Below are 25,729 nucleotides of genomic sequence, written 5' to 3'. Positions count from 1 at the left end.
GCAGGTCATCTGACTTCTGCCTTCTCTGCCCTTCCCTGGGACCTGCTGTCCTGGCCTACTCTCTGCCTGGCCAGTGCATCGCACCTGGACTATCTGCCTGTGGATTCTGTTCCAGCTACCTTGTGTGCCTCACCCACACCTCTGCCACGGCCCTCCTCAACCTTCCCCTGTCCAGGCTGGGTGAACGTGCCTCGTCCCCAGAGGCTTCCTTCCCTCTTCTTCCCTCCCTCCGTCTCTCTCACTCCTTCCCCTACCTCCCTCTTCGTTTGTGTGTCTGCTTATTTTTTGGTAGAAGACACTTTATAGCAGTCCGAATGTTTATTTTTCCATCTTTGACAAGAATCTGAGAGGAGGTCTTTTGGGGCCAGAGCACCAGGGGCTGCCCCAGCTTCGTGCTGCCTCGGGAGCAGTGCTGGCTGGTTCTGCAGCAGGCTGAAGCAGCTAGGCTGAGAGCTGGGAAGAGGAAACTGGCCAGCTGCAGATGGGGGCGCAGGGGTCTTTAAAATCCTTCTCTGAGACTGAGGCCCCCTCCAAGCCCCAGGGCACAGCCCTCACCCTTTGTAGGACACTCCTCACGCTTCCCAGCTCTTCTGGGGGCCCTGCCACCCATGGCCAGCCTTCTGGGGATGCTTAAGCCTCTCCCTGGACCCCTATATTATTTGGGGGCTCTGTCATTAAAGCAAGAGGATTAGATTCTGAGGAAGCAGGTGGAGGGTAGGGTCCAGGATGGCCCGTCTGTGTTCATGTGCATATGTGAGCATGTGTGCATGTGTGTGTGTGTGTGTGTAGGGGACAGGATGGGGCTCAGAATTCCCCACGTGACCTCCCAGAAGAAGGGGAGGTGAGGAGGCCTCAGAGGCTTTTCCCTGTGAAGGTCAACAGTGGGGTGTCCCTGTGTGCTCTGCTGTGCGGAGTGCTCCCTGTGTGCTCTGAGTGCTCCCTGTGTGCTCTGCTGTGCTGAGTGCTCCTTGTGTGCTCTGAGTGCTCCCTGTGTGCTCTGCTGTGCTCTGAGTGCTCCCTGTGTGCTCTGAGTGCTCCCTGTGTGCTCTGCTGTGCTGAGTGCTCCCTGTGTGCTCTGCTGTGCTGAGTGCTCCCTGCGTGCTCTGAGTGCTCCCTGTGTGCTCTGCTGTGCTGAGTGCTCCCTGTGTGCTCTGAGTGCTCCCTGTGTGCTCTGCTGTGCTGAGTGCTCCCTGTGTGCTCTGAGTGCTCCCTGTGTGCTCTGCTGTGCTCTGAGTGCTCCCTGTGTGCTCTGAGTGCTCCCTGTGTGCTCTGCTGTGCTCTGAGTGTCCCTGCATGCTCTGCTGTGCTCTGAGCACTGCACTCAGCACATGGTGAGGGGCCATAAATACGGCTCAGAGAATGAGGAGGACACAGCTCGCTCCTGCGACAGACTGGACGCTTTTGTCCCCAACAAGTGGGGGAATGGCAGGCTGTGGCCTCGACCAGGCCCCGCCCACCGTGGTCCCTGCCACTGCGTGGGCTCGCCCTGAGAAGCCACCTGCAGCCCAGCCCAGGCCCCCACTCTGCTCCCACCCCTGCTGGGCTGCGGGGCCTCGAGAGCCTTCGAGGGGACTTGGTCACTGGGCCTTTTGCCTCCCACTGCGGTTCCACTCCTTCTGCCAGCCACGAGCCTGGGGTGAGCCCTGAGGTCCCCTAAACCCCGCAGCACCAAGGGGTCGGGTGTGGGGCATAGGGGTGCATGTGGAGGGGGCCATAGGCCTGTGGTCTGTGCTATGGGTGATGGTTGGTGTCTCCCACTGCGCAGTGGGGAAAAACATGCCATTACAATCAGGGACAAGCTGTTATCTCCCACTCAGCTCGGGCTGAGGAAAACAAAACCAGGCTGGGCCTATCAGTGGGGCTAGGACGCAGCACCTTCGCCCAGCTGGCGGCAGGGGAGGGATGCAGGATGCACAGGACTCGCCTACCAACGCCAAGGAGGCTCGGGCCCAGGCAGGGGTGGCTGCGCTGGGGTGGGTCCCTGCGCTCTGGACTCGGCAGCCTGTGGATCGCTCATGTCTCCATCCTCTAAGCTGGCGGCTGCAGGCGGGGCTGGGCACGACCCGTTAAAATGAAATAACCTCCTGTCAGCTTGGCTTGCAAGGTGCGGAGGAGAGGTGTGGGGGCGCCGGGAGCATCGCCTTCAGCTCGGCCTCTGGGGGGATGTGAAGACATTTGCACCCAGAGAAGGTGGCCTGAGTTTCAGGCATAAGACGTAAAGATCTCTGTGCTGGGGAGGGGAGCAGTGGGGTTGGAGCTTCTGTTGGGTTCCTTCATCACATCTCCCCACCCTGTCTTTGCTCCCTCTAATTCCTCCCCATCTCCTTCAAGGGGTTAGGTTCCCTGGCCCTGGACTGGCTGCCAGGCTGGGCAGCATCAGTGTCCATGTGGCCTCGGGGGATGACTGGGGATCCCCAGGGATGGACTCTGTTTCCATTCCTTCCTGTGGGCGCCTGCCCTGCCAGGGCTGCTCTGGGAAGGGCAGCTCCATCCGCCTCAAAGGCAAGAGAACTGATGAGTCAGGAAGGGTGGCAGCCCCGGCAGACAGCCCGCCTCTCCCCAGGCTCTCCTCCCACCCAGGCCCTGGGCTGCTTCTGCTTTGGGGGTGGTGGGAGAGAGCAGCAGGGCAGGAGTCTCCCTGGACCACCTGCCTCCATCCTGGCTCTGGGAACCCTGTCTGGGGAGGAGGTGACGTTGAGAGTTGAAGCAAATGCTTGGGAATCGCCTCCAGGACCAGAAGGGTATCCTGTGGTCTCCCTGAAAGCCCCGACAGGACCAGGGGAGACTTGAGGGCTTTCAGATGCTTCTGCTTCTCTGGTCACTGGGGCAGCTGGAAGCTGGGGCTGTGGGGGTGTGGACACCAGGCTCAGAGGAGGCTTGGCACAGATCTTCAGTCCTCCACAGACCTCCTTGCCCAGGGCCTGGTGCAGTGTGAGTTCTAGCTCTTGCCTTTTCTGCTCCTGCTGAGAATCAAGCACTCAGGTTGCAGAGAAGCCTGCTGCCTGCTTTCTCTCCCCACCAGGCCAGGCCCCTTCCTGGGGCCCCTTCCTGCCCAACCTGGGCTGCCTTCCACCTCCACCTGAGTCCTCTACTTCTGCTCAGGTCCCCTGCCCCCAGGCCCTCTCCCAGCCACCTCTTTGGCTGCATTTCATCCATGGAACTGTTCATATTACTTATACTTTTGCCATTGAAAAGTGGCTCCCACGCCCAGCACTGGGCACTGGGCTCGGCACTGATGGTCCCTGAAAGGCCAGATGTTCCCCAGGCATTGCTCCAGGGCTGCTGAGCTCTCTGGGATGCTGGTTCTGCTCTTCAGTGTGGGGGTTGTACTCCATTCAGTGACTGGATTTTAGGAAAAGAAACAAATTGGTTAATGTATTATTGTTGTTGTCGTCGTTGTTTAAAACCCCGTTGTGAAATTTCTGGGTGCTGCCAGTGGTGGGGGCGATTCAGGGAATCCCACAGCTCAGCCACTCCCTGGCCACCCCGATCTCATGACTCTATCCCAAAGACAGTCTCTCGGGTTGGTCAGAGTGGATCTCCTAGATCGTTTTTGTGTCCTGTCTGGCTGACGGCACACATACACTGTTTGGGTTGGAGTAAATTAAGCAAACAAGAATTTCCAGGTTCAGGTCTACCCCCTGCCAGCCCCTACCAACCAAACAAACAGAATCCTCCGGCCCCCTCCGTTTCCCGGGAATTCCTGCTCTCTGGTGTGATAGTGGGATATGATTCTAAATAAACCCAGAAGTATTAATGGGGGAGTAACTTTTGTGGGTTCATTCTTCATTCATTTACTTATTCACTCAGAAAAATATGGAGCGAGCCCCAGCTGTGTGCCAGGCACATCCTGGGCATTGGGGATTCAGCACTAAATCCAGCAGATGTGAATATGCCTGCCCTCAGGAAGCCTGCATTCCAGCGGAGGCAAGGCGGGATGGCGGGATCCCAGCACATCCACGTGAAGCCAGATGTGCTAAGTCCCGGGGGGGGGGGGAATTCATGGGGGGAAAGGAGAAGGAAATGCCAGAGGAATGCTGGTTATTTTGATGGGGTGTTCTGTTCCTGGATGGCCTCGGAAAGGTGCCATATGTGCACAGTTCTGAGGCAGGTATGCAGGGAGGCAGGGAGGAACGGAGGGAGGCAGACAGGGAGGGAGGGAGGGAAGGAGCCCTGCAAATGTGCAGGGAAAAGCATTCCATGCAGTAGACGTGCAAAGGCGTGGTGCGGGGTGGGGTCTGGGAGGCATGCGCCTGCGTGGAGGGACAGCCAGGAAGCCAATGGGGCTGCAGGGGAGAGAGGGAGTGTGCTAGGAGAGGGGGCCAGACTGCCGAGAGCCCCAGAGGCCAAGGAGGGTTGGCCATGAAGCCGTCTACGAGCGCACAGCCGCCTTGTGAGACCTTGCATCTGATCTTCTTAGGAAGTCCCCAAATCATAGAAGCCCGACTCACCTGGCTTGCAGGCCGCTGAAACAACTTTAAGTGTTTCTTCCAAATGATACAGGACACCAGTGGAAGGCTGTGTCACCAGATCAGGACAGTGACATCATCGGATGAATGTTTTTAAAAGAGAGGGACAAAGTAGCTGGGGGAGTGCAGACAGTGGTGGGTCCTGGAATCTAGGCTGGATGGGGGAGGAAGCGAGAGCAGGCGGCGGTGGGAGAGGCGATGGGGAGGAGCCAGCGTGGTGGGGTGGAAGAGTTGCTGGGGGTGGAGGACCATCGCAAGTGGGCTGGGAGAGGGGCGGACCCGGGGATGGACTGCACCGTTGGTTGTTCGGCAATAGGGTCCTAATGATGTGTTTTCTGCAAGTTTCCTTTACTCCCCTGGGGCATAAAAAGCGAAGTGCCCTTTGGAGGGTGCCAATCCCTGGTGGCAAATGGTTGGCTTTGAAGCTGCCCCCCCTTGTTTATTAGTACCAAATGTTTGTTTTAGATCAAAAGGAAGATGTTTCCTTCAAAGGCATTTTTTTTACTTGCTTTTTTCCCCCTGCAGGTTGAAATTCTGTCTCTGAGACGCTAACAATCTTCCTGCAGTCGCTGCTCCTCCCCAGCAGCCCCCTCCTTGCCAAGGACGGTCCAGAAGGAGCCCCACTGGGGCCTCCCCGCACAGCAAAGCAGACCTCACCTCCCACTACCAGGTAAGGCGGTCCCACCTGTCCACCACGCCCATCCCCAGAGTTTGCATTTGTGGAGAAAATCCATTTTAATGCGGCGATTTTATTTTACAGAAAGGGTTGCGGGGTAGGGACGTTCTGTGCCGGTCTCTAGTTTTCAGGTCATGGTGTCTTTGTGGAGTAGGAGGGGGGCGTCGACGGATGCCCAGGAAGGTATGGGGTAGAATTTTTAAGGAGTGACCGCTTTTCGTACCCTGAAGCCCATCAGCCTGGCTTCGGGGCAGTTAGTCCTGGAAGGAGGGTGGGCGGGGTGTGGGGTCCACTGTCTGTTGTCAGCAGAGATGCCATAGAATCCAAGGTCAGGGCCTGACCTTCCCCTGCACGGTTCATGTTCTGCTGCCCAGATTGCCCCACAGCTCAGGGAGGGCCCTGAAGCCTTCGTGCGGCTCTAGAGGGGACGGCCCGATGCCTGTGTTCCCACCGCCCCCCGTTCAGCTCTGACACTAACTGCCAGAGTCAGCGTCCGACTCCACAGGGTTCGGGCAAAGCGCTTTGTAAGACGGCTCTCACTTCGAATGCAACCTGCCAAGGCCACCTGCACTTGTGACCAGTGGCAAATTCAGAGGTTCCCAGGACCCCTCAGTTTTGATAATTTGCTACAATTCACAGAACAACAACAAAAAGGCACTACACTAAAAATGACAGGTGTATGACAGTCGTGTGACACACATAGGTTGAGGTCGGGCAGTGTCCTGGATACGGAACATCCACACCCACTCGCCGTGGAGCTAGGATGCACCACCCTGCTGGTTCACCCACAAGTTCACCACCCGAAAGCTCCCCGAGTCACGTGGCTGAGCTGTCTCCAGCCCTCTCTGCTCCCCTGAGGTGGGGAGTGAAATTTCCAAGCCTCTCATCACCTGCACGGCCAGCCTCACGATGGAAGCCTCCTAAGGGTCCTTATGAGTTGCAGGTCAGCACATGGTCAGGTATGGGCAGGAGTGGCTTGTTATGACTAACAGAAGACACTCCTATCCCTTGGAAACTCCAGAGGTTTTAGAGATCACCTCCCAGGAACGAGGGACAGACACCAGGTGAATTCTTTCTTAAGCCCCCGTGAGGTTCAGTGCAGCCCCATTCCCTGATGATAGACAGGGCAAAGCTGTGGGTCATTGACCCCCATGCAGGGAGGACTGGAGCCCTGAAGCCTGCAGGCAGAGGCTTGCATGACGACCCTTTCTGGGCTGAGCAGATGATACCAAGAACCCTAGGCAAAGAGATCAGAGGCCCAGACACAGGCTGGTCTCTCCAGTACCCATCAAAAGATGCCCTTTCCAGAGCCCGCAGAATCGGAAATCTCCACGCACAATCTGGGTGCATGTCCAGGCATGTGCTGCTTGCTTCTCTCTGGTGAAGGCCATGGGGGCCTTTCTCTGCTCCAGGGCTCCCTGGGGTCTTCTTGCCGTAGCTCATCGATCCAGACTGTCCTGCATTATTCATTCCACAGCCTCGAGCCCCCGATGTGCTGAGCCCTGTTTGGGGTGCTGGAGACGCAGTGGAGACAAGGTCAAGTTCTGGCCCTCATGGTGTTTATATTTAGCAGGGACATGGAGAATAAATGTATGTTAGGCGCACATAATGCTGTGAGGATAAACGCAGCATGCTAAGACCAAGGCGAACGTTGGGGGCTGTGGCTTGCACAAGACAGAAGGGCAGGCCCCGGGTGCTGATATTGTGAGCTGAGACAGAAGGAAGGGAGGGAGGACCCCAGGATGTCTGAGGGGAGAGCGTTCCAGACAGAGGGAATGGCCAGTCCAAGGCGCTGAGGCAGCGACATGCGGGCATGCTGGAGAAGTAGCAGGAGGGGCTGGCGTCCCGGGGTCTGGGGACTGTGCAGGTAGAGGAAGGAGATGACGAAGAGGGTCCAGGACTGGATGCAGTGGCCTTTAGGTTGGGGCTGAGGATTTTGGATGTTGTCTTAAGGGTGGTGGGAGCCACTGCAGGGTTCTGAGTGAGGGATTAAATGGCCTGATTTGGGATGTATGAAGATTGCCACCACCTTCTGTGAGGGGGACAGAGTGGAAGCAGGGGACAGCCGAGGAGCCCACTGTCCCACTCTATCCCCGGGAGCACTAGCTCTGCCATGGACCCAGGAGGAGAAGAGTGGTGGATCTGGGCCCATGTCTGAGATAAGCCCTTAAACAATTCCCCTCCTCTGCTGAAACAGCTGTCACTCCATTCCGTAAACCATCAGGGACCCCTCGGGGAGCCCAGATGGGAAGGCCACACACCCCAGCCGGTACCAGGACAGAGAAGCAGCAATGTGACTGTTTAGAGGGCAGGAATCCCACTCCTCGTTCTGGCTCCTTCTGCCCTGGGGCTCGCCGCAGTGTCGTGGTGAAGGCAACGCTGCTGTGCCATCAGCCACGGCTCCTGGTCAGGTCACTCTGTGCCAAGATCACCGTGCTTGCAGGCTGTCTGAGAAAATGTATATTGGACACGAGGTTTGGGGCTGGCCTCAGCGCAGGACGAGCGACCCCCTGACATCATGCTCTGTCTCTGGAACCTCAGAGGCCTAGTTCCAAGAAGATGCTTGCAGCTCTGTCCCTAGGGGAGAGCCCCGATGTACAGACATCCTGCAGGCCATGACAGTAGCACCATCTCCCGTGCTCCTCTGAAAATGCTACTTCCTGCTGCCTCCAAGAAGGAGGTTGCAGGGCCCAGCCTCACCTTTCTGTGGGTCTGAGAACCTATGTCCCCCAAATAGGTAAATTCTTAGGGTCATCAACAGTGAAAGCACAAGACCAGCCCACCCCCGAGGGAGGGTCTGGGAAGTCCAGGGGCTGGTGGGGTCACCCCACAAGCTCTTTTGGACCTGAGCTGCTTCCCTCGGTGTGTTCACTGTCCAGCCCCTTGTTGATTCCAAAGGTGTGCTCTGAATTGTGAAGTGAGGAATCTGCATTTCAGAGTCTTCCTTTTCTAGAAGGGTGAGGTCAAGGGGAGAGAAGGAAGCCCCTCTGAGCAAGAAGCAATGAGGTCTGAGGCCTGTGTGTGGCTTTGACTCTCTGCCTGTCTTTTATTCACCTTCAGGAGGGTGGGTGGTGGGTGTCTGAAGGAAGAGGGCCAGGGACACGTATCTGAGGTCAGGTGTGCCTGCAGACACCCTCCTGCTCCGCGTGCTCCTGGGTTATCCCTGCGGCCTGGACATGGGCTTCAGAGAAGGGGCTGCCAAAACCACCTTTGGGCTACCAGAGCTCTGGCATGTGGATGCCATCGATGGCCCAAAGGAATGTGACTAGAGGAAGGGGCTTCCTAAGAGGGACTTGGAAATTAGTGATGGAGAAACCCGGGGAGGGAAAAGCCTGCAAGAGCTTTTGCCCCAGTGAGGCGGGCTGGCCTTTCTGATTCAGGAATGGCCTTGGCAAGGAGGCCTTTGAGCGGGACTCCCCATCACTGCAGGCGAATCCTTGCTTCAAAGGAGAGAGTGGGGAGGAAGCCGTTTCCGCCTAGGACATTGCCTCAGCCCCGGTTCATTTCCTCTGCCTTGGAAAGGATCCCGTCAATTAGATCCCATTTTAAAGCTCACCCCTTTAAATATGGATTCAGTTTGGGTTTTACCGTATAGTAAATTCTAAGTCCTTATTAAAAACATGGATGGAAATTAATCTGCTGCAAAACGAGATTTGTCTGTTACATGCAGTGGCTGAGGCCTGGGGCAGATGGGTCTTTCAGGTCCACAGGGAAGAGATGGACCTGAACAAAAGCTCCAGAGGAGGGTCATCTGCTCCTCCAACCCTGACCCTTCCCTTTCCTTCCCCCTCCCCTTCGCCATTCTCATGGGGTAATAGGAATTTTCCTAAACCACGTTGCTGTCCATTGTTGGGGTCACTCAGAGGAGCCAAGGAGTGTGGTCAGTTGTCTCTTCTCCAGATGTTTTTGGGGACGGGTGCGCCTTTGTTCTGGAGCTGAGAGATAAACAAAGTCTTCTGCCCTGATGCAGACAGCCTGAGACGGGAGGGGAGGCTGCAGCGCACCCCGTGGGGTTGAGAGTGAGCCTGCCGTGGTCAGATGGGAGCTGGGGCTGCCGCGCACGCCGTGGGGTTGAGAGTGAGCCTGCCGTGGTAGTGCAGCTTACACTATCCAAACTCATCCATCCACCCCGGACCCCACCCTCAGGGACGCACCCATGAGTGGCAACACGTGACTTCCCATAAATCATCTCCGAATGAGCGTGCTTCCTGCACTCATCCATCACGCCCGTCTCTTGTCTGCTTGTTTTTAAAAGCTGTTAAACTGGAATCCATCACAGGGGAGCATGGCACCCTCGAGGGCCAAGCCGAGACACTGGCTGCCCGCATCAGCTGTGGGAATGTGCGTGGGGCTTTCTGGAGCACAAGCCTGAGCGTTGCCTGGCGGCAGGAAGAGGGAGATCATGGCTTCATCTAGTTACACCAGAAGTGGATGGGACGTTGCTCCCAGGCTTGCAGCGAATGCATTCCTGCCACAGGAGCTTGTCCTACGTGCTCCTGGGTGGAACAGGCGATGCCCAGCCGAAGGACGTTGCTGGGGTCTCTCCTTCCTGCGGGGGCATCTTATTTCCTTCTTGGATCCAATATTTTAATGAGAAGACTTTAGTTTGAGCCGGTCTTTGGAGACATGGGTCCTAAAATCTTCCATGATTCCTTTTCTATTGATAAATGTATTTGGAAAATATTTAGGAGGGGTGCCAAGCTCAGCCACTTCAGTCCCTCATTCTAATCCTGCCTAATTCTGCCACCTTGCCCCTTTGCTTGCTTGTTCTCGGAACAAGCTCTGAGGATGTCCCTGTGAGAAAGAGGATGCAAGACAAGGACCTGGGGCCCCACTCCATTGCTTCTGTTTCTCCCTTTCTTCCTCCTCCTCCTCTTTTCCTCTTTTTTTTTTTTTTGAGACGGAGTCTCTCTCTGTTGCCCAGGCTGGAGTGCAATGGCGCGATCTCCACTCACTGCAAGCTCCACCTCCCGGGTTCACGCCATTCTCCTGCCTCAGCCTCCCAAGTAGCTGGGACTACAGGCGCCTACCACCATGTCCGGCTAATGTTTTGTATTTTTAGTAGAGACGGTGTTTCACTGTGTTAGCCAGGATGGTCTCAATCTCCTGACCTCATGATCTGCCTGACTCAGCCTCTCAAAGTGCTGGGATTACAGGTGTGAGCCACTGCACCCTCTGTTTTTAAATTGATCTTTATTTATTTTTTTGAGATGGAGCCTTGCTCTATCACCCAGGCTGGGGTGCAGTGGCGCAGTCTCAGCTCACTGCAACCTCTACCTCCCGGGTTCAAGAAATTCTCCTGCCTCAGCCTCCTGAGTAACTGGGATTACAGATACACGCCATCATGCCTGGCTAATTTTTGTATTTTTAGTAGAGACGGGGTTTCACCCTGTTGGCCATTCTGGTCTCAAACTCCTGAGCTCAAGTGATCCACCCACCTCGGCCTCCCAAAGTGCTGGGGTTACAGAGTGAGCCACTGTGCCTGGCCTTCCTCCTCTTCCTTTTCTTCTTCTTCCTCTTCTGTCTCCTTTTTCTCTTTCTCCTCTTCCTTCTTTTTTCTCTCCCCCTACTTCTTTCCTTTCTCATGCCTCCTCCTCTTCCTCCTTCTCTGTCTGTCTGTCTCTCTCTGTCCGTCCACCCCATTGAGGAATTGTGTGCACTTCAGGTTTTTCTGTACGTTCTCTTCCAGGGCCCCTAATTCTGCCACTCTGCCTCTGTCTATCCTTTCTATCATCTGGTTCCTTCTCTGCAGTTCTGGTGACTTGGCAGTCAGCACTTACTCCTCACAGGGGTCGGGGAGTAGATGAGAAGACATCAGAGATGCCTTATCCCTTCTCCTTTCCTCTTCAAGGGGAAATGTGTGGCTGAAATCCTTCACACCCCCTGAACTGACTGGCATGGGGTTTGCCTCCAAGAACTCTTTGTCTCCAGACAGATGTCACAGACCTCAGTGGCAGTTGTGCTATTTTGTCCCATCTGCTTCTGGCTTTGCCTCCCTCCTTTTCTTCGCCCTATACTTGTTGGCTGAAGGATAAAACTGCTTGTTGGCACTGGTGTGACATTTTTTAAAAAAATAGAAAAACGGGCCAATATTTTTCCTTGGTGACTTTTGAGCTCTGTGAGTGAGCGGCGGAGGAGGTTGGGCGGGTCGCAGAGGGCGCTGTCGGTGAGTTCCCCAGGACACCGCTCCCAATTACAGCCCATTAGTCACTCCGTGTGTTAAAGCATTAAGAACAATTAAGGGTGAGAAGAGCTTCCAGATGTAGTTCCAGTGCTGGAGTGGGAAGGGAGGCCCTGCCGCTGCTCCCCAGATGGAAATAATCTAAGGAGAGGAGCCAGCAGGGCTTCGCCCCTAGAGTGTCGTTGGCCCCCACAGCCCAGGGTGTCAGGTGCAGCCCCCAGGACAGTCAACCTGGCCAGTGGGGCTGGAAATTCAGATCATCTGGGTCGATGTCCTGTGACTGCCATCACAGAACGCCACAGACTGGGTGGCTTCACACAATAGCTCTTTGTTTTCGCCAAGTCCTGGAGGCTGGGATCCAAAATCAGGGTGGCAATGGGGTTGCTTCTCAGGGAGGAGCTTTCCCAGCATACGGAGGCCTTTCTCCCGGCTCTAGGGGCCACTGGCCATCCTCTGTGGGCCTTGGCTTATAGACGCACCGTCAGTCCAGTCTCTGCCTCCATCATCATGAGGCAACCCCACCCCCATGCCTGTCTGCCTGTCTGCTGCGCGTGACATTCCTGTGTGTGTGTGCATTTGTGTGTGTGTGTGCATTTGTGTGTGTGTACATGTATGCATGCATGTGTGTGCATGTGTGTGTTCTCATTTCCATCATCTTCTAAGGATACCAATCATTAGATGAGGGCCTACCTCTTAACTTGATCACATGTGCAAAGACCTTATTTCCAACTAAGGCCACAGTCCCAGGTCCTGCGGCTTAGGGATGGAACATGTTTTGAGGGGACGTGATTCCACCCACTGTATCCTCCAAGGCTGCCAAGGAGGAAGATGAGCTCAGGCACTATGACTCTATAGCCCACGACTCATCCTGAGGTGTCCCCTGGCCCTCACAGCCCTGATCTCACCCAGACACTGAGAAGCTCTGAAAAAGAACCATCCCTTGGCCAATTTTAAGACAATGATAAGAAGGTGTACAGGTCGAGCAGTAAAACCAAGGCCAGAATGACTGGAGCTGTAAGAGTAGACATCGGAAGAACCCCAGGACCCCAGGTCAGAAGGCCGTCCACAGACCTAGAGGAGAGGGAGGTGCCTGGTGCGATGGGCTGAGATCCTTCTCTGTCCCCCACCCACTTCCCACCTCCCACTGCTGCGATCGGACTTGAGAACAAACTAAGAATTAAAAAGCCAGACCCCAAATCTAAACCTAAAAATAAACAGTTCGTGCTGCAAGTTTTGGGCGCACACTTGTCACAGGAGAGAGAAACCGGAGTCTTGCTCTGCCTGTGGGAGAGGGAGGCGTTGTAGAGCTGGGCCAGGAGAGGGCAGCCCGTGAGGTCTCTCCAGGGGGCTCCTGAGATGCGGAAGGAATGGATCGGAAGGAAAGATCGGAGCCAGGCCTGAGAAGCAGAGGGAAAAAGAGACCTCTGGACACATTTTTGGGTGGGCACGGGTGCTGAAGTTAGTGATGCGTGAGGCTCTGGCGGTGAGGCAGGCCAGTGGGCGTGCAGCAGGGACTAAGTCAGGTGGTGATGGTGAAGGTAAGAGTCCAGGGCTGGGGGAGACCCATGAGGACTTTTGGAAAAGGAACTAAGGGCACCAAGGAATGAGGGGAAATTGAGGCAGGAAACAGATTCTAGGTATACGCTGCACTGAAGTTCACGGGTACAAAAGTCAAATGTGAGTGAGGTGACCTTCTGCACAGATTTTGCTCCCCTATTTTCCCTCTGCATGCGCAGCCCAACCTCCTCTGAGATGCTGAGTCCCCCAGCGATCAGGGCCATGTCTTCAGTGAGAGTCAATAAATGATTGTCACCCTCCGTCGAGGGGAAGGAGGGCGTGTTCCAGGATGGTATGTTCCAGATGGTATGTTGACACGTGTGCAAACACGATCCAAACAGACCCCTCACACAGAAGTAACTGCAGAATTTGTGACTGCACCATCACAGAGATATTCTGGATGGAGAAACATGAGAAGGTTCCACACGGATCTGTAGAAATCCATTCGTTTTAGATACAAAATTATCAAGGGCCACCAGGGACCTGAGTTAACGGCATCCAGAGCCTAAGTGGTTCTTGCTGGTCTCATTCTTAGCTGGGACCTGGGGCTGAGGCCCCTTGGTGTGATTCCGGAATTTCTTCATTTTTTTTTTCTGCGTTGACACGTACATTCCTCAGAGGGGGTTGTCAGTGAATTCCACGGCAAAGGTGAATGGACGCGTGAGGATTTGTATGGATTGGGAGAAAATATTCTTTTACCCGATTTGCAAGGATACACAAAGTGTTTGCAGGCTTGGTGCTTTCAAAGACATCTGTGTTCTGTTGGGGAAAGAACAGAAAAGGAGTGTCAGCAAATGCCTGAGGAAGGAAAATTAATTTAGAAGTAGAGGTCAAGGCAAGCCTAACTTTAGTTCTGCGTGTGTGTGTGTGTGAGTGTGTGTGTGCTTTTAGGAGGAGGAGGAGAAAAATGGAGGCGGAACAGAATAATTTTTCTTTTTTCCTTTGGGGTGGGAGGGGAGACGGAGCTTGGACAGATGGTGTTTCTGAGTGACCTTGCATTGCTGAGCGTTGCTGAGTAATGGCTGGAATTGCAGGGAGCTTGCAGGGTGTGGCCACCTGCAGTCACCAGTGGGAGTTATCAGGATGTCAACATTATGGGAGGGCCTGAGAGCAAGCAAAGATAAGCCCAAGTTCAACAAAGATCAAATAACACACTCGTAACACAACTCCATGTGGGAGGCATCTGTGGGCCTGGAGTGTCCGGAACAGTGTGCAAGGCCTGGAAATCCATCAGGCTGACGTCCCCGAATGACACGTGTGAGCAGGTTATCTTACCCGAGGTTCTCGTCCCAAAATTTATATGAATCATCGTGAATCCTCATGACAATTCCACCTCAGGCTCTGTGAGGAAGCTGAGCTGCAGATAAATGACCAGCCCAGGGCCACACAGAATTTGAACCCACAGCATCTCCCTAGCAATAGGCTCGGGACACACCTCACATGACCCATATCCCAGCCACTCAGAGTGAGGTCTGTGGATGGGTGCCAGCCGGTGAGCTGCCGCTGCTGATCCCTGCAACAGTACGGAAGCTGAAAGTCAGCATTTAGACTTTGACAGTCATTTGAAGGAGTCATTTCAGGTCTGATGAGTCTAATCATAAAAACCTGGGCTTTGTACTTTGTATGCCTTCTTTATTCCATGTTTCTAGTGATTCCTTTTTTATAGGTTTTCAGGAAACCGAAAGTATAGGGCTTGTCATCTCAGCTACTCAGGAGGCTGAGGTGGGAGGATTGGTTGAGCCCTCGTGTTTGAGATCAGCTGGGCAGCATAGTGAGACCCTGTCTCAAAAAAACAAAACAAAGAAACAAAAATGTAGGTCCAGAATGAATTGGAAATAAACCAATGAGTCCTTCACCGCAGATAGTTTGAGAAGCGCCGGTATAGAGGCCACACAGGTCAGATCACAGAACTTGTCGTGTTTGAATAAGCTCTGCCACTGACCAGTGGACCCAGGGCAGTGTCCTCGCTTGGGAATGGAGGGTGGTCATGAGATGTGGGAGGTGTGTGGTCGGCTTGGGCTGCCATGACGAAGCCCCTCAGCCCGGGGACTCACACAACAGAGGTTAATTTTCTCAAAATTCAGGAGGCCAGAAGTCTAAGGTCAAGCTATTGGCAGCATTGGTTTCTTTGAAGACCTCTCTTTGGCTTGCAGATGGTTGTCTTCTCCCTGTGTCTTTGCCCCTTGATCTGTGCATGTCTGTGTCCTAATCTTCTCTTCTTAGAAGGACGCTGGTCAGAGTGGACGAGGCCCACCCATATGGCCTGGTAAGGGTCCTATCTCCAAATGAGGTCATATCTAACATACTGGGGGTTAGCACTTCAACGTACGAATTTTGAGAGGGCACGATTCAGTCTGTAATAGAAGGGTGCACGGGAATTTTCTGTACTATTTTTGCAACTTCTTGTGATTCTTAAATTATTTCAAAATAATTTAAGGACTACCACTCCCAACCCTCCGCCACCAGCTAACATGGCCACTGTGGTTTATCTCAGATGGGTCCTGTCAGGCACACTCATCATTCCAGGTTTGGGGGAGCTGCTCTCTGGGATGGAGGCCAAGTGGGCATGACCCAGAGCCCACCCTCCACCCCAGCTTCCTGCCCTCTGGTCCTGCACATCTGCAGAGGGCAGCTGGGCGGCCGTCGTCATCTGTGCATGGAGCTGCCTCTTTGGTCCTGTCTCTCGTCGCCTGTCCCCTTTGCTCTCTGGGGTTCCTGAAGGGCGCAGGCTGCAGCTTCCTCTGTTTCTCCCACAGTGCTGCACGTAATAGGTTTCCATAAAGGGTTTTCGAGGCGTCTTTGATATACTCTGCTTGGTGGAGATTTAGCCGCCTCTCTTGAAGTGTTCTCCCTTGACCCTGGAGAACGGTGGGATCCCTAGGTGTGAGGTGTGATGCAGGAGTGATGCATGGGGCTGGGCCAGCCAATCGGCCTGCATCCACGCAGGCTCTGCACACACCCTGGCCACGGGCATGCAGGCAGTGCTACTCACTTGGCAACGTTCACAGAGTCCTTTCTTGTTATAAAAAGCACTTTGGGTGATGATTGTCCTTTAAACACTGAAGTCCACGGAGAGGTGACAGGTGTGTGTGCGCCTTCCTTGTTTATGTCATGCCATTTGTAGCTGAGAAAGCCCATGCCTGTGCCCGCAGTGCTGGGTAACCGGCGGCTGCCTCAGCCACCAAAACAAATGTCCCTCAGGCCGGGGTGACCAGAGGTGACGTTTGAATATTGTTTCTTGTCTGTGAGCCAGAATGTCATTGGATGGGTCATTATTCTAAACCATTCTGTTGCTCCAAAAGTTCCCAAGGCAAGGTCATCATGGTGTTTGAATTATTTAGTATTTTGCCCAGCCCTGCACGCTCTTTGAAAAATGCGTTGCCCTCATTTCCCGGTGAATACCCCAAGCGTCGCACCCCGACCAGTGCTGGTCACGTACCCCACTTTCCATGAGCTGAGAGCCATGACGACTGATTCCCATGAGAGACCCTTCGTGTGTCCTGGCCTCTTCCAGCAGGAGGGGTGCCAGGGACCCAGGAGTCACCTCCGTTTTGCAGTATGGATGTCAAGCATTATCACTGAGGCCAGCAGAAACCTTATTTTGACTACCTATGAAGCAGTTAATTTGGTTGAGTTTTTCTCCTTCACTGAATAGAAAGGAAGGGCTGGTTCTTTTATGTTATTTTTTTTCATGGTGGTACATCACAGAGCTAGAACATGCATGCAGTGGGCTGTGCTCAGGCAAAGGGAGATTAAGTGGCTTGTCTTGGATGACAGAGAGGCACATAGCATTTCCCTGGAGGTATACATTTTCCCTGGAAGACTCCAGAAGAGAGGAAATATTAAACCTGTGCCCCTGAGGGACTGGGCGTGTTTTGCTAGAAGGGGTCCAGAGAAAGGATGACATTTCTTTGAAGTCTTATTTGTTCTCTTAAAACTTCAAGCACATCTTACATTGAATCCACAATATGCTTGTGCTGGCTGTAACCTAACAGTCATACTTCCCCCAGACACTTTGGCTAGAAAGGATACTGTGAGAAGAGGCACATGCGTGGGCTGTGTGGCCAGCCACCCTCATCTCACCTCTGCACACCCTTGGGGGCTGAGGGGGGTTCCCTAGTTTGAGAAGCATGTGGTAGGATGTTGGGGAAGGGATTCTAACCTTAGATGCATGTGTGTGCTGAGGGGTGGTTTGGAGTAGGAGAATTTTAATGCCACCTTCCTTTGAAATTTTACGAGACTCTGCTTATAATGTGGCAACATTTCACACGGGGAGCCAGTAGCCTCGGGCGGGGGGAGCTGTTGAATGAAGACAGCCCTCCCTCCAGCCCTAGCTCACCCACCAGCCTGTCTGATTTGCTGTTGACAGTCTTTACTCTTTCCCCTCTGTCTGGCAGGGTGGACACATGGTATTTTGGCCACTGGGGCCAGGAGGACGTCCCAGGTACATACACGTGGGCCACTGGGGCCAGGAGGACGTCCCAGGTACACACATGTGGGCCACTGGGGCTGCGGTGGTGTCTCAAGTAGTGATCTCCTGAGTTCAGGTGAAATTAAAGCACACAACTGTTCTTTCTCCAACATTCGCAGGGCCCTTTTGGGTCTGTATCGGGACCAGGGGCTGTGTGTGTGGAGCTAAATGTAAGGATGACATAAAGATGACCCATGACAGCCTCTCCTCTGAGGCGCCCGTGGTCTGCAGGAGGCCCTGCACGTGCTTACGACCCTCACCCTGGCTCTTAGTCACTCCTTGGAGCACCCTGCCAGGGATGTGTTTTAGGGTGAGGAGCCACCGGCTGGAGATGATGAGATGGTCTTCCATCTCCATGCACGCTCTCTCTTGTGCGTGTTCTCCCTCGTGCATGTTCTTCCTCGTGCATGTTCTCCCTCGTGCGCGTTCTCCCCTGTGCGTGCTCTCCCCTGTGCATGCTCTCCCCCTTGCGTGCTCTCCCTCATGAGCGCTCTCCTTCATGCGTGTTCTCCTGACTCCACGTGAACAAGCTGCCCTCCCCATTACATTTAACTGGAGGTCCTTCCCTCTTTTGGCTCAGATCACCCCATCCTGGTGGAATGAGGGAGGCCGAAACTGTTTTTTGCACAACATATCCAGTTGTGTGCAGTTGTGGGCGGAGGGAGTGAGTCTAGTCCCACAGGCTCAACGTGGCACCTAAAGGGTGGTGGGGTGGGGCATGTGCCATAGGGAGATGGGAGGTGCGAGCAGGTGGTCAGCTGCTTACCTGCATGATAGGGGACAGGGACAGCAGAATGTAGGCACATGGCAGTTGTCCAGGCTGGAGCATTAGGCAGGACCAGGCGCCCTGATGTGGAGTGGGGTCCTCTCTACACACATCCCTGTTTCAGGTCAGGTCTGGTCCCTGGTGCCTGGAGGGGATTCCCAGGACCACATAGGTGGCCAAGGGGCCCCAAGACCTGGACTTGAGCCCATGCAGCATACATGTCAGACAGCTCGTGACCAGTGAGAATTCAACTGGCTTGAGTCCTTGGCTCCTCTGCTGCCAACTCGATGTCAGGACCCAGACCAACCTTTCTGAATGACCCATAAAGGAGATATAGGGGAAAATATAGGCTTTTTTTGTACATTTTCTCCTTTATAGAGGAGCTATATCCATATCTATCTGTATCTATCTCTCTCTCTCTCTATCAATCAACCAATCTATCCATCCATCCTCCTGTCTGTCTGTCTGCCTGCCTATCTTCTATCTATCTATCTATCTATCTATCTATCTATCTATCTATCTATCAATCATCTATCTACCTACCTACCTACCTATCCATCCATCCTCCTGCCTATCTGCCTGCCTATCTGCCATCTATCTTCCTATCTATCTATCCATCTTCCTGTCTATCTATCTGCCTGCCTATCTGCTATCTATCTACCCACCCATCCATCCATTCATCCATCCATCCTCCTGTCTATCTGCCTGCATATCTATCTATCTATCTATCTATCTATCTATCTATCTATCTATCCATCCATCTATGTATTCATTCATCCATCCTCCTGTCTATCTGCCTGCCTGCCCATCTTCTATCGATCTATCTATGTCTGTGTATGTGTCTATCATCCATGTGTGTATCCATCTGTCCATCCATTTGTTGATCTATTATCTGTCTGTTCAATCATCCATCTATGTATCTGTCTACCTACCTGTCCATCCATCCATCATCTGTCTATGCATCTGTCCATCATCTATCACCTGTCTACCTGCCTGTCTATCTGTATGTCTCTATATCCATCTGCCTATCCATCCACTCATCTGTCTATTATCCATCTATGCAGGTATCCATTTATTCATGCGTCATCCCCTGTCTATCTGCCTATCTATGTGGAACTCATTAATTTCTATCATTATTGTGAAGTTGATTTTGGAAACTTCATCCTCCTTTGGTCTTAGCATGTGGGGTTCAGGGTTGGAAGGGCAAATGGTCAAGATTGGGTTTCCTGGCTCCACAGTCCTTCTTGGTTAACCAGAGCCTCTCTCAGCTCCTAGGGCTCAGGGAACAAAACAATGCAGGCAGTAAATCTGCAAAGTGGGAAGTGAGAGGCAGGGAGGAGGCATGATATCTGACTCAGCTGTTGGAGAAGAACTGTCTCCTGGGTCCTCATATCCATGGCACCTTGCAGGGAGACAGGCCATGCTCAGGAGCTGCAGAGAAATCAGAAGGTCAGAGGGCGTGGTGGGAGGGGGCAAGCCGAGGAGGAGGCCAACTTCCCAGAGAGCTTGCTCAAGGTACCTTCTTGGGAGGACTCAAAGGCCCATAGCAGAGAGAAACACTGTGATTCCAAACAAAGACCATAGTGAGCCCAGGGAAAGTGCAGCTCGGGGAGGAGAGGTTCCCACTCCTGGATCCTGGCAGGAGGCAGGTGGGGCACACATTCCAGGGACCCTGGCAATCATGGAGCCTGAGGGCCTGAGCCCCCACGGAACAGGTGCTGCCCCCCACCCTTTGCAGTTAGGAAGCTCAGGAGCGGAGCTGCTGGTGGGGATAAGCCTCTCTGTCAGGCAGGCAGAGCAGGGGGGCGCCCAGGAGTTCTGGCCACAGGGGCACAGCTGGGACATGCCCCCGGGACATCAGGTGGCCTCGTGTCCTCAACGTCCACATGAGTTTACCTGGCACCAAGGGGGATCATCTTAAAAGAAGTCCAAATTTAAAGGAAATTTGGAAGCAAGGTTCTTTGAGTTTTTCCACCCTGTCTCCCTCCTCCCCTCCTCCCCTCTCTGCCCCCATCCCCACTCACTTCTTTATTTACCACTCATCCCCTCAAATCTCTGAGAAAGACACCCTACTCTGGGGACCTCAGCCACACACCAGCCTCTCTCAAGAATCAGAGGAGAGGGTTTCATGGGAAGCAGCACAGTGTGGCTGGTGAGAGGCCCTGGGACCCCCCCATCTGCAGCAGCCCGCACCGCCAGGTGTGAGGAGGGCCTCTTGGACCCAGACCTGGCAGGTGATGCCACCGCAAGCCTGAGCCATCTCGATGAGGTCATAACACGTGCCCGTGGCAGTGCCAGCTCTGCACTTTACCTAGACATGTAGAGTGTATGCCTATGGCATGTGTCATACATGTGCGCATAGGAAGCCTGTACCTGGTTCACAGACATGGATGTCCCCATTACAAGACCCTGTTATGATGTCATGGAGATGGCTCGTGCATGTTATGGGGTCCCTGCCAGGGCTGGGTCCAGGAGGCCCTCTTCACACCTGGTCGTGTGGGCTGCCCCAGGTGGGGGGACCTGTGGCCTCTCGCCGGCTGCACTGTGTGGCTCCCCATGGAAACCTCTCCTCCAATCCCCTGAGTTTACCACTCAAACCAGTCACTGGGCCCCATAGCAACCAAGGCTGGCAACGGCGCCTGCCGCCCGGGAGAAAAATTAGCAAAATCGCTTTCTCTTGGGGAGGGTGTGTGTGGGGGGGACTTTCATTATATAATAGGCCAATGTTTCCAGCTCACTTTCTGGAAACGCAGAGGGTCCTCCAATGGCACACATGGCCTGAGGTCACTGTGGCACATTATTGGTCCCTGTGGTCTCCAGAAGGGCTGCAGGTGACCCTCCCAAGGTCCCAGGGAGTAGCCTGGGCCTGTGCTCCTTGGGGAGGGCAGGGGTTCTGCAGAAAGCCAGGCGAGGAAGGAGGGAGGTTCTGCCTCGGCTCCCCAAGGGGCAGACACTTGCAAGTGCTGCCCTTCTCCCTCCTGGGTCACCCACCTGTCTGGGGCAGCCTTGCTTCCTTTCCACTGCCTGTGCTCGCCCCCTGCCCCCAGGACTCTCCCCGATCACTGAGGCCTGTGGTTGCATGATGCTCAACCAGAGAGCAATCCAGGAGAGGGTGCAGGGCCTCACAAGTCCAGGGCTTCCACGCCAGAGGAGGGAGGAGGCCGCTGGGGCCCAGCCCCACCTGACATGCTGGAGAGGTCTTGTCCTCAGTCCCACGGGGTAGAAAACACAACCCAAAGGAGACTGGGCCTGGGACCTCGGCTTGGAGCTGCCAGGCGTCTCCACACATGCACTTTGGGCAGAGGGAGCCTCATGGGCCAGCCCTTGGATGTGGATATGGAGACGACCTCTGGGCGGAGAGATCCAGCTGGGTTGTTCCTGGGGGCCATGGGGATGCCCAGAAGCTTTGCTCATGGAAGGGGGAATGGGTGCAGACATCGGGAACAGATGGAGCAGGAGGAGCGGCTTTGTGGAGGCATAGAGAGAAACACCCAGGCTAGGGAGGCATTCTGTCCAGGCGGCCGACACTGCCCAGGCCACGATCCCACGCCTACTCCCTGCTGGGCGGATGAGAGGCCACCGGGGGGCTGAAGCATGGCTGCCTGCCGAGTGACTCCCTAACCTCACTCCTTGCTGTGGGCCCAGGGCAGGCCCCGGCGGGAGCCCTCCAGACCAGAAGCTGGCCGCAGGGCTGCTCCTCCGAGGCTGAGGCAAAGCTCAGGCTAGTTAACATGCAGGGAGTGTTGCACTTGGAGAAATTTAGATGTATTTTTTTTTTTTTTGCATGTGTGCTTGCATGTAAATGTGGGTAGGTGCTGTCCTGATTGATGGCAATTAGCATTTTCTAACGGGAACAGATGTTCGGATTGCCAGGAGGCTGGTACCTAACGCCCACACTGCCATCTGTTCGCTGGGCAGGGCCAGGGGAAGCAGCCCCGGCCGGCGGCCCTCCAGTCCTCCGTGGTGTGTACTTAACAGGATTGTGTGAGATTGTTTCTGGAGGGAAGAAAAATAATAATAAAGATGTTTTCAGGGTTATAAATAGTTCATGCTGTTTATTATGGGATGGAGCTTTTCTCTGACGAGCAGCTCCGGTTTCTATGCGGCCTGAACAAAGGGAGCTCTGAATGGAATGCACAATGTCAGCTCCCGTGTTGGGGTGAGGGGAGGCCGCCTCGGGAAGCCAAGGTCGTGGTGCATTTCATCGGCTCAAGGGTCTGAAGGCCAGAGGAGGAAGACACGAGGGAGGTGGGGAGAAGCCAGAGGGTTTAACTTAGGATTTGCAGTCCTTCACTTCCACCTCACCTTCAGAAGGCTGAGCTCATCAACGGGAGACTCTCGGGTCCCTGTGGCAGTGTGGCAGGTGGGGGCTCAGAGCTGGGGCCACCTCCTGGTTCCCCACTTGCTAACTGGCCAAGCCTCACCCTCGTCGCCTGTAAAATCGGGTTAGTGACCATCCGACTTCACTGAGCTTCTGCAGGGACTGAGGAATCGTTCACAACAGGGCCAGCCCTGTGCCAGCACGTTGCTGGCATCTGAGAGGCTTGGACTGGCCTGTTCTCAGCTGTCCTCGGGGCCGTGGAGGGAAGGCCCTGGCTTCAGTGTGCCTGGCACCCTGCACTTCTTCCTGTGGCCAACCAAGATGGCTCTTACGGTGCTCCCAGCGGCGGCAGAAATGTATCCTCCTGCTTTTTCTTTTTTCCTTTTTGGCTTCTTAAGGCAAAACTGTTTGTTTGTTTGCTCACTTGCTATAAAAAGAGTTGCCTCCCTTCCTCGCTTCTCCTCGCCTCCCCCCGGTCTCTGCATCATGGCACGTTCCTCCAGCAGGCAGATGTCTGCGGGGGAATCTGTCGCCTGTCCTCGGGCCGCCCCGACAGATGTACCGAGTGTCCTTCCTCTGTGGGTTGAGGTGCACGTGACACCTCTGTGCCCCTGCTCCACCTTGATGGGCATCCTCCCCAAGCTGGCATTACTGATGGACGGCACCTCGGGCAGGCACAAAGGCGCACCCATGCAAACGTTCCCCTCTTCTCCAGGCTGTCACTAACATTTCCCCAAACGTCTTTCTGGGAATTTTCTTTCTCCGTCGGAAGAAGCTTGGAGGAGAGGAAATCGGCCAGTCTCCTTGGTGGTGAAGGGAGAGCAAACATTTCCTGATGTGCACCCGTTTCACAGAGCCCTCGCCATAGAGCATGAGGAGCTGGTGCACTCCTGCATCTTCCCATCTGGATTTCCTGGTCTGGGTCCAGCAAAGCAGCAGTCAAGTTCCCCATAATTGGTGGTTGCCAAGGGCTTAGGGTTAAGCCCAGGAGGAGTTTGTTTTTGCAGAGCAGCCCTAGGAAAGCTGTCACGGCTGCTACCAATGGTGGTGGAGGTGGCAGTGGCAGTGGTAATGGTGGTGGAGGTGGCAGTGGCAGTGGCAGTGGCAATGGTGGTGGAAGTGGCAGTGGCAGTGGCAATGGTGATGGAGGTAGCAGTGGTAGAGGTGGCAGTGGCAATGGTGGTAGAGGTGGCAGTGGCAGTGGTAATGGTGGTGGAGGTGGCAGTGGCAGTGGTAATGGTGGTGGAGGTGGCAGTGGCAATGGTGGTGGAGGTGGCAGTGCCAATGGTGGTGGAGGTGGCAGTGGCAGTGGCAACGGTGGTGGAGGTGGCGGTGGCAGTGGCAACGCTGGTGGAGGTGGCAGTGGTGGTGGAGGTGACAGTGGCAGTGGCAATGGTGGTGGAGGTGGCAGTGGCAGTGGCAATGGTGGTGGAGGTGGCAGTGGCAAGAGAGCAGTCGAAGAATGCTAAAAGAGGCTTCTCTTGCTTTCTCTTCTCCACCTGGGAGTGGGCTTAGGCTGAGAGTGTCCCAGAAGAAGTAGATGTCAGATAACCCCTGTGCCTGGGCTGGAGACGCTCTTTAGGAGCTTTCAATATGGCAGCTAATGGGTTGGAAAGATAGATGTGTGTGTATTCATTTCCCCACTTTTATAATTCCGTATCTGGGACTTTATTTCATTTTTACGTCTTGCTTCTTTCTCTCCAGAAGCCATTTTTACTTTATATCAGGACTTCTCAACCTCAGCACTATTGATGCTTTGGGCTGTAGGACACTGAGCAGCATCTCTAACTTCCGTCTACTGGAGACAGTAGCAATCCCCCCACTGAGTTGTAACAACCAATAATGTCTCCAGGCATTTGTCTCAGGTATCCTGGGGAGCAACATTTGCCCCCAGTTGAGAGCCACTGTTAATTTTTTCTCGAACGACTTCATTTCTAACGTTTAATATTGAGTGCTAACTGTGGGTAAGACACCGTCTATGCCTTCCTAGGCATTGAATCCATGTAATGCTCCATGACTTTTTTTTTTTAAAATCATTCTTTCCACCCTACAGAAGAGAAATCTGCAGTCCAGTGGGGTTAGAGAACTTGCCCAAGGTCATGCCTCTAGTGCCTCAGTGGCAGAGCTGGGAGTCGGGCTCAGGCAGCCTGTGCATCTCATCATTACATCATTCATGCATCTCATGAGTGTTTTTTGGCCACGTACTATTTGCGGGGCACTGTCTTAGGAGCTTGGTACTCATTGGTGGATACAGATAGAAATACCTCCCCTCATAGAACTTTTGTTCTAGAGAGAGAGGCAGACACTGAACACATCCATAAATTGTAGTTTGTTAGCAGGTGGGTTAATTTTCTAGGGCTACCAGAAAAAATTACCAAAATCTAGATGGCTTTGAACAACAGAAATGTATTCTCTCACAATTATGGAGGCCAGAAGTGAGAAATCAAGGTGCTTTGAGGAAGAACTTCCCTTGCCCCTTGCACCTTCCAGGGGTTGCTGGTCACCCATGGCGTTCCTCAGCCTGTGTCTGCATTCCTCCAGCCTCTGCCTCTGTCTCACATGGCCTTCTCCTCTATGTCTCTGTCCAAATCCCCTTCTTTTTCTCATAAACATGCCAGTCATTGGATTGGGGGCCTATCCTAAATCCAGGACAATTTAGTCTCAAGAGTTTTAACAAATGACATCTGTGCAGACCCTGTTTCCAAATAAGGTCATTTCTGAGGTTCTGGATGAATCTGGGTTCTGGGGGTCCACTGTTTAACCCACTGCAGTAAGTGATGCTCACCATGGGGAAATGGGCAGCGTGCTGAGACCCTGTACTCAGCAGGGCTGGGGACTCTTCGCAAGGCATAGAAAGGATAAGATGTAGTCTATAATTGTTAAAATGGTAGAGTTCCACCTACACATGCTGTTGGAGTTCAAAGAAGGAGGAAATGGTTGGAGATGCAATCTCTCCATCTTCCTCCTCCTCCCCAGCTGTTCAGCTCACTGTCCCAGGGAGAACAGGAGACTTGGGTGGTGGTATTGAGAAGCAGAACAGAAATAATATGAATGAGAAGAGAATATTTCCCTGTGGCAGCCAGAGGTCCTCATGGGCTGAGTTCTCATGACTCACCATCTTTTATTCATTCCTTGTTGAATCCTGGGCCTTCAATGGTATTTGTGAAATGAAAGGATGTGTTACTCATCGTGCTGGGTCCTCAGGATCCCAGATGAATGTAATGTGTCCCCCCCCACAACCCCCTTGGGGAGCTTGCTGTTTCATGGAGTAGACAGATAGGTTACAGT

At 53.9% G+C, this 25,729-nt stretch overlaps 1 protein-coding gene across 17 annotated transcripts in view; it reads left to right on the top strand.

The window, feature by feature from the left end:
• LOC105469257 (RNA binding fox-1 homolog 3) overlaps positions 1-25,729 on the top strand; it is a 524,235-nt gene that overhangs the window by 122,137 nt on the left and 376,369 nt on the right. For 16 of the 17 annotated variants that reach the window (XM_071081763.1, XM_071081762.1, XM_071081767.1 and 13 more), the window contains exon 2: positions 4,995-5,139. The gene's annotated coding sequence lies outside the window, so the exon portion shown is untranslated. Of the gene's footprint in view, positions 1-4,331; positions 4,605-4,994; positions 5,140-25,729 lie in introns of those variants that run through there. The other variant, XM_011720092.3, reaches the window with a different exon arrangement.

Source organism: Macaca nemestrina, chromosome 17 (assembly GCF_043159975.1).
Source record: "Macaca nemestrina isolate mMacNem1 chromosome 17, mMacNem.hap1, whole genome shotgun sequence".
Classification (NCBI taxonomy): Eukaryota; Metazoa; Chordata; class Mammalia; order Primates; family Cercopithecidae; genus Macaca; species Macaca nemestrina.
The sequence above is the reverse complement of the archived record's forward strand: the minus strand, read 5'-3'. Positions and strand labels throughout refer to the sequence as shown.